Genomic DNA, 8650 nt, shown 5'->3' on the forward strand with positions numbered 1-8650 from the left:
TTGTTGTTTCTAATGATCCTTCTAAAATGTACACACTGTCCTTTGCTCGAAGGCCATCCAAAAACAGGCCACAGGAAGGGTTTTCAGGGGACAGAGACAAAGTCTGGGGTCAGGGTCAGAGACCTTGGCACAAGCCCAGCAGCCACCGTGGTGGATAAACTAGGTACAGATTTAGTTTAAAGTGGTCTCAGATTGATATTACACTAAGTGTTTGGTAGAATCAGACACATGTCTCCGTGAAGCTGTACTCTTTAGACCCAGGTGTCAAAGAAATCCTCACAGACCAAGTTTCAGGATTATAAACTCACCATCAAAAATCTCCACACAACACAGAGAGGAAATGAACCACCGGAAGGAAGAGAATCCGAGTCAGACTCAGAAAGATTGACTAACATCGGGTACAAGGAAAAAAAGCCATGTTGGAAGGAGCCCTCCCGTGACTCCAGTGCACTGTGCAGTTCACGGACCACCCTCCCAGTCCTTCAGAGCCCAACAGCGGCCCCTAGAGCCAACGGGGACCGGGGACCAGGCAACGGCATCACTTTAGTTAGGCTACTTTGATCTTATGATGGTGGATTTGGAGGAGACTGGATTTCATCATAAGGTGTTTTATTGCTTGACCATTTGACTTGCATAGAGGGAAGGAATAGTCTAGGTTATCCTGCAGGGTCCCAGATGATCTAACCCTGCCTACATCTCCCATTTCCCCCCATCTGAACATTCTCCCCTGACTGTCAAGGCCGCCCTCACCTGGAGCTCTTGGTGCAACTCTGTATTCTCAGGACTCCGGAGGAGCTCAGTAAAGGTGGTCAAACTAATGACTGGTCTGTAATAGCCCCTCCCTAGGGAAAGGCCCGCAGAGCGAGTACCACATTGCACATCTCCAGGGCTTGCTCCCACAGGCCCCAAGTCCAGGCTGGCATCTTAGTGGGAAGAATTACGTGCTGAGGAGTTGCTGCTCTGAAGAGTAAACTCAACAGTGACCTGGAACAAATGCACAGTGCTCATGAGCACTGCTATCGCATTCACGTTAGTAACACCAGCAGAAGTTGGGCGTCAGAGTTCGTGTAAGCATGTCCATGCACCAGGCACCCGGTGAGTGCTTACCTGCTTCTTGTCCTTTGGCCTCGCCATACTAGCTGAGGGAAGTACTGTTATCATCCCCATTTTATAATTCGGATAATGAAGCTCAGGAAGTAACTTGCCCAAGATCGCATAACTAGTAAGCGGCAAAACTGCTCACAAACTCAAGTCTTTGTGTGTCCTAAAAGGTACCCTCACCGCCCTGGCCGGTTTGGCTCAGCGGTTAGAGCGTCCACCTGCGGTCCGGAGAGACCCGGGTTCGGTTCCCGCTAAGGGCATGTGCCTTGGTTCCAGTTTGTCCCCGGCCCTGGTTGGTTGTGCGGGTGGCGGCCACTCGATGTGTCCCTTTCACATCGATGTTTCCCTCTCTCTCTCTCTCTTCCTCTCTCTCCCTCCCACTCTGTCTGTGCAAAAAATGGAAAAATGTCCTCGGATGAGGATTAAAAAAAAAGGCCTAAAAGGTACCCTCACCACCATATGACGTGCCTGCCGTCTTCGGAAAGTGAGCTGTCAAGCTTCTCCATCTCTATAACAAAAGAGGAAAGAGATTTAAATAGAAATAAACAAGATCAACAGCAAAGTAGCTTTGCAGTGGAGAAATGCAACACCCCTCAGCCAGTGCTCAGAGCCGGAAGTCATGTCGGCAGTGTGTTCCCAGGCATGATGGGGTGAGTGTGCTCTTCTTCCCAAAGACGTCACATACATCCCCATGGGGAGGGGGATGTTCTGCTACATACGTGACCTGTAGTCTCAAGCTGTCAAGATCGTCAGAAACAAAGTCACAGAAACTGAGATCAGAGGAGCCCAAGGAGGGTATGATGAGGAAATGACGTGTTATCTGGGATGGGATCCTGGAACAGAGAAAGGACATTCAGAGAAAACTAGTGAAATCCCAATAAAGCCTGAAGCTTGGTTAACATAACGTACCACGGTCCTTGATCGTGACAAGCATACCCTGGTGACGTCAGATGTTAACAACAGGGAAACCAGGTGCTGTCAGTGCTGTCTTGGTGACTTTTCTGTAAAACTAGAACGACTCTAAAATAAGCTGATTTTAAGAGCGACATTTTCATCAACTAGAAGAAACCACTGGATTGCTAGAAACATGGAAACTGGCTGCTGATGATATTGTGGGATTTTCTTCCCTGGAAATTATAGAAATAGAAGAGAAAACTCAGTGCCGTGAAGAGGTTATAGTTTCTTCTTGAAGTAGGAGACTGGACCGGATTATTTCTCAACATCAATTCCAGATAGATTAGTGATTTTATTTTATTTTTTAATTAAAGGTATTGGGATAACATCTGTTAGTAATACCATATAAATCGCAGGTGTACAACTTTATGACACAGCTGTATACTCCCTTGTGAGCTCACCTTCCAAAGACTATTCTCCTCCCATCACCATATATTGAATTGCCTTTACTCTCAGCAACACTATAAATTGGTGATTTGTATTAATTTTTACAATGACTCTTTAATCCAAAGTAATTGAAAAATGGACCAAATGAGAAGCTAATCACTTGTAATTACCACAAAGGTAGTAAGTCCATTTCTTAGCTGGTGCACAGCAATTATATTTAACATTGGGTGGGTAAGTCACATAGATACCAATACACCAAAGGTTACAGAACACTTGCTCTTCGTGTGGGTGTTTATTGTAGTTGAGCTGTTTCTCCCAGTAGGGGGCGCTGCTGACCATCAAATAGAATAGATGCCCTGGCAGAGGTGGACAGAAGGGCATGGATTCCACCTTGAAGTTTATAAGGGTAACTTTGAAGAACAACCATTCAGAAATCTCCTCCGGTACTACCTGTGCAGTAGGAAAGGACAATACAAACCAACACGGTCGGAGAAAGGTGTGTTCCATAGAAGGGAGAAAGTATTACTGAAGTCGTATCTGTATCACTCAACGAAAAGCAGGTTAGAAATGACAAAACTAGAAATGCCTCATACTAAGCCAGGCCTGTGTTCCTGAAAACACGTGGGAGGAGTCTTCTTAGAGTACTGTCTGCTCATTGGATGACCACAGATGTTTTGTTCCACATCGCATTTCACAGGACAGCGCATGCACTTCATTCTTTACCTAAATGCAGCAACACAAGCAGCCCACACACACATATGCACACACACTGCCTCAATTAAAATCCTTTCATGCTGTCCCACTTCTATTAAGCCCAAGTACAGTGCAGAAGCCTCAAGATGATCTCGGTCCTGCAGGATCTGAGCCCCCAACTGCATCTGCAGAATGATCGGATTCACACTCCCACTCTGTCCCTGAGCTCCAGCCCCGCCCCTTCTGGTCCTTGCCTGTCTGTCTGTCTCGTGGACCTCAGCTCAACAGCCTTCCCTTGGAGAAACCATCGCCCCTAGGTGAGGTAGCCCCATTAAATGCTTACACAGCGCCTTGTACTTTGCCTCCAGGCTCTATCGATGGGTCTGCTCCATGTGCTAACACACCACTGAACACGTTTAGCATTAGTAAGTCACAGGAGCCGCTGTGGTTGCTATCAGTTCTCTCTAGACCACACGTTCCTTGGGATCAGGGCTTATGCTTTTATTCTCTGTATGTCCCAGTGCCCAGCACGGGGCCTGGTTTAGAGTAGGTTTTCCATGTGTATTTGTAGAATAAGCGATTGAAGGAAAAACCGATCCCTGTTGGCTGTCCGGCTCTCTCCTACCTGTTTTACTCTTTTCATGTCAAAAAGAATACACTTTTCACCCAGAAACTAGAACTAGCAATACCTGAGTATTCTATATCAGGCTGTTTGGGAGCTTTGAGGAAAATAATGTCAGTGAAGCACTTGCATGTTAGCTGTGAAATATGGAGGAAACAATACGAGATAAGAATGAGAGAGAAGGTGACATAATACAAAAATGTCATATTTGACACAAGTCGCCAAAAAGCCATATTTCCTAGAGAATCATCTCCCAGGATGCCTGTGTGGATGGGGAGCAGGTTGGCACCTCTACGTATTCCTTCGGGTGATGCCAGGTACTATTATTAAACCAGGGAGCCCAGAAAACTCAACTCAGCCTCTGCGTGCAGAGCAAGGCCCTCAGGAGAGAAACACACTGGAAGCCAGGGAAAGCCATGGTCAACGCAAGATCCTCCTGCCCTGCGCTAGACCCGTGAGGATACTGCCCTCAGGCTTCGTGTGAGCTCGGACTGTGTCCTGTCTTTGGCCAATGAGAGTCTCTCTGAGTTGGCTCCTTCTTACATGGTTTACTCTTCCTTCCTGTCAAGTATTACAAATGTCCCAGCACTATCTATACATTTCCTGCCCAAACATGGAATCAGCCGTATCTCTAAGAAATAATACGTCAAAAATCTGGGCGCTGACTGTGCTCACTGCTACCAACCGGACTACTGCTTCGATGCCTCTTCAGGGATAGATACATGTTTCAAAGAAAAAATATCTCTTGCGTTTATGTTGACACTTCCAGTTTAAGTTCAGTAATACAAAGTTTTCTAATTAACCACGGCTACGTCTGTATATGTTTCTTAATTCAATGATGAGAATTGTGAGTCTCAAGGACACAAGTAATGATGGAATGACAATATCTCCTAAACAGTCATTTATCCCACCCACACATGCAATGGCCTCAGGAAAAAACACTGAGATTTCAGAGTGAACCATCTCCCATGAAACGAAAGCCCACCCCTGCAGACCTCCGAGGAAGTGAAGCCAGAGAGACAAACAATAAAAGAAAGACAGTCTTTGCCCACAATGTGTAGGTTCTGTGATATTTACTCTCTTAGCAAAGCCCATCCTGTTTTAAGAAATGCTGAATTAAGTTATTCCGACCAACGCTTCTGCTAACACAACAAAACGAAACAAAAATCCCGATTTTTAAAATGAGAAAAAATATATAGACAATATATATCATACATCTGAAAACAGTTGAAGAACTGACAAAATGGGAAGGAATTACCAGGCCCACAGGGAAGGGAAATCGGGGTCCCGTGGGTGCTCAGAGGAACAGCCTTCACCTGGAGGGCTTCTCGGCGGGCGGCCTTGATGACTGAGAACCCAGCCTACAGTTTCTAGTCATCACTTAGAATAGAGGTTCCCTGGCCTACTTCTACCAGAGCTGTGGTTCCTGCTTGCACAGTAAGTACTGGGAGCCCTCGGCAAGGCTCGGGGACCACTGCAGACGAGGAGGGCGGGTGAGATTACAAGATAAGAGGGGCACAATGGGCAGACAAATCTAATTCCATTTTACAGGCTCATCTTTCCTCCTGATTGACCCAAACCCGGTTGCCCCATATCTCTCGAGATTGAGGAGTGATCACGAGAAAGAGGGAATTGTAACCATAAAGAAACCTTTTCTTTAAGGTGACCCTTTCTCCTTCCCACCTGCTCCCTTCCTTAATCGTTAGGCTCTTAGGACATCGGATGCTGGTCGGCATCAAACTGTCTCAGGAACAGAGCCTCAGGTCCGTCGACCTCAGAGAGTTTCGGTCAAGCTGAAGATAACACCCTGACTCCAGCTGAGCTTCAGCCCAGGCCCAGGGAAATGGAATGACCCTCCGGGCCACACCCTCACGAAACCAGACAGAACAACACCGTGGCTGACATCAGGACCAGATACAGTGATCAACTACTCCCTACCGTGTCCCCAACCAATCCGTAGAGCCCGGGAACCCAGCTCCTTTAGTCACCGTGATGAATGACCTCCCGGTATGTACCCTGTACCCATGCGGCCCAGCAGGGAGCCAGGTCTTTCGGCACCAGCTTACCTGTGACTCCGGGCCTGACACAATATCCTCAGCTGATGAACCCTTACTTTCTTGGCCGCAAGAAACAGAAGCATCTTTCACTCTGAGAGTAGTTATCCACCCTTAAGAATTGGGATTTTCCATTTGATGGCCTTCCAGAGAGAGGAAGAGAGAAGTCGAAGCCCAGAAACCCGTGAAACGGGAAGTCGCACCCCTAAGTAGGAGGCGCACCCCTGTTGTCTTCATCCCTTGGTTCTCGGCCTGCGCTGTGGAGCCACTCCCAAGGGACGACCAGGTGAGCTAAAATCAGTGACCAACAACCCAGGCCAGAGAACGCGCTGTAGTGTGACTTTGGGGGTAGACAGAGAAGGGAGAAGATGGAAAAAAAGTGGATGATGCGTCGCTTCCTTGTGAATGACTCTGATGGAAGCTGCCCAGGAGCAGAGCCTACTTCTGTTTTCAGTCCCCCTCCGGGTGTGGGAACTTCGTTCAATTGCAAAGGAAAACTCAGTAACGGCCCGGGCCATCAGCATGGGAAGGGCTTAGCGGAAGGACTAAGCTTCATTCAACACTACCCAGCACGGAGATCGCAGCAAGTCAGGCACAGGTGAGGACACAGGTAAGCGGAAAGGTGAGGCCCCTCCCCCCAGCGTGACTTCACTTCCCTGAATCACTTGCTCGTCTCTGCAAGGCGGGAAAACGTGTGGCACTAACCTCTCTGAACTGCTCGGGGAGCACAGGGGTTGCTTCCCCGCACCTCCTCATTCGTTGGGGGACACAGGGTAAGGGCTGCTGATTCGGTTCTAGTTACACACAAGTCACTCCACAGCCGACCCAGGCCCTCGCCGCCCCTCCCCTCCCCCGCTCGGCTCTGTGGGCAAAGACGCCAGGAGACCGACTGAGCCCAGAGGCCTGTGGCACAGGCTGCACGGCAGGAACAGGGGCAGGAGGAAGTGATGCCCACACATCCATCACCGACCAATTTGGCATTTACTAATCGCATCTCATTTCTTGACCTTATGAACAAATTACATCTAATCCCCTTTTGGGGAACCGAGAGCCACAGCTAAAAGCATCCCTGGTTTTCTCCGTATCTTTAATCCTTCATAAAAACGTCCCTAGACTGCAAAATGCAGCCTGGAAAGGAAGCCCGGCCTGGATGGACTCCCTTCATTCACTCACCAAACTTATTGGGCACCACCGATGTGCCAGGCACTGTTCTGGGCTTTGTGTGGACAACTGGAGGAAAATAAAGATCCACACCCCATGGAACTCAAACTCAAGCAGAAGGGAGAGAGACACTGGATAGTAAAGATAATAAGTGAGTTACAGGTACATTGGGTGTTCAGGAGTTGCTGCATTGTTAAATAGGGAGGTCGGGATAAGGCTTGTTGAATACATGAGCAAGGACTTGAAGAAGGTGAGTTAGGGAAGTGAACACAAGCACCTCGTGTTCCTCTCTTCCTCTTTCTTAATTCTCTGCTTCTCCCTAGAACCAGAGAATTCTCAGGCCCATGCGAGCCACTTATCACGTACGAGAACCAGTAACTCTATGAAACAAAAAATAGAGAAGTCTAGAGAATGAGCCAATGAACAGTAGACCCAGATGCAGCATAAACAAGACAGGAGCTGTCCTGAGACACCACCACGTCCTGGAGAAGGAGACATTTGTCACTGCGCTGTCTGCTCCAATGGCACTGGGTCACTGGCTACTTCTCGAGCACATACGCTGTCCTGTGGCTCCGTGGCTTCCTCCCCACGGTGCCCTTGCACGGAGCAGAGCCTGGGCCAGACTCTTCCATTCTCGTGGCCTTCATCAGAAGCTTGAAAGTGTTAAGTAGCCCCTGGAACCCCCCATTTCCTACATCTGGATGTGGCTCTCCATAGCTCCAACTTCACGGGAAGGGACCAGCCCCTCAGAAAGTGGGCAGCTGCCCCCGTACGAAGTCAAGCCTGGGACCTGTCCGTGAGCCATGGGGAGCTCCCTGCACGGCCCTCCAGCTCGCTGTGAGCCAATCTGTGCACACACCGGAACCGAATTGGGGGAACCGAGCCGACCACAGTCAGAAAAACAAAAGGCTCTCTAACCCCTACACAAACGTGTGTTTTTCATACCTGGCCCCTGCTTTTGCATGTTAGAAACTGAAACAGCGCAGCTGATACTGGAAGAATGTGAGCAGGGTCACCAGGCCTTGCTTGGTGACCGTCTTCAGTTACTCTCGGTCGCCGCCCAGCTGGCAGGACATTCTCCTGCTCGGCCCTGTGCCTTGCGGTTGGCCCTTGAGGAGTTTCCCTGTGTTCTGAACTGGCCCTGAGCCATTGCTCCAACAGCAGCAGGGGCCATGGTTTCCCAGATTTACCCACGTTAATCATCTGTATGAGCTTTTCACCTGCAGACAGCATGGAAGTCCAGTGGGTTTGGGGAAGACAATTCTAGGAGGAACATGCAAACTCTGTCATTCAAGAGAACAGGTCGTTGTTTTGTGCCTCAATAGGGCAAATGAAATAACGGGGCTGCCAGTGACATTGTCCAAGGAGAGCCATCTGGTTAAAGGGGCGGCCAGAAATGGGGTTGAAGGCAAAAGAACTCGGAAAAGGCGGTGTTGGGGGATGACCAAGGGAAGGGGTGGCCACACCGCTTTGCCCTGTGTTGTTTTACAGTAGATGTAACAGCTGCAGGTGTGTTAATGCCTCAGCCACGGGGAGCTGGGCTTTCCTGCACCACACCCAACGTCCAGGCGAGGAGGACAGACAGAGAAGGCAGCTTGTTCGTGGACCGGACACCAGTGCGCGCAGGGAGAGCAGCGCACACGCAGCCGGCGGGGTGCAGGGATTGGCCAGCTGCTGA

The sequence above is a fragment of the Molossus molossus genome, unplaced genomic scaffold (assembly GCF_014108415.1).
Source record: "Molossus molossus isolate mMolMol1 unplaced genomic scaffold, mMolMol1.p scaffold_m16_p_4, whole genome shotgun sequence".
Classification (NCBI taxonomy): Eukaryota; Metazoa; Chordata; class Mammalia; order Chiroptera; family Molossidae; genus Molossus; species Molossus molossus.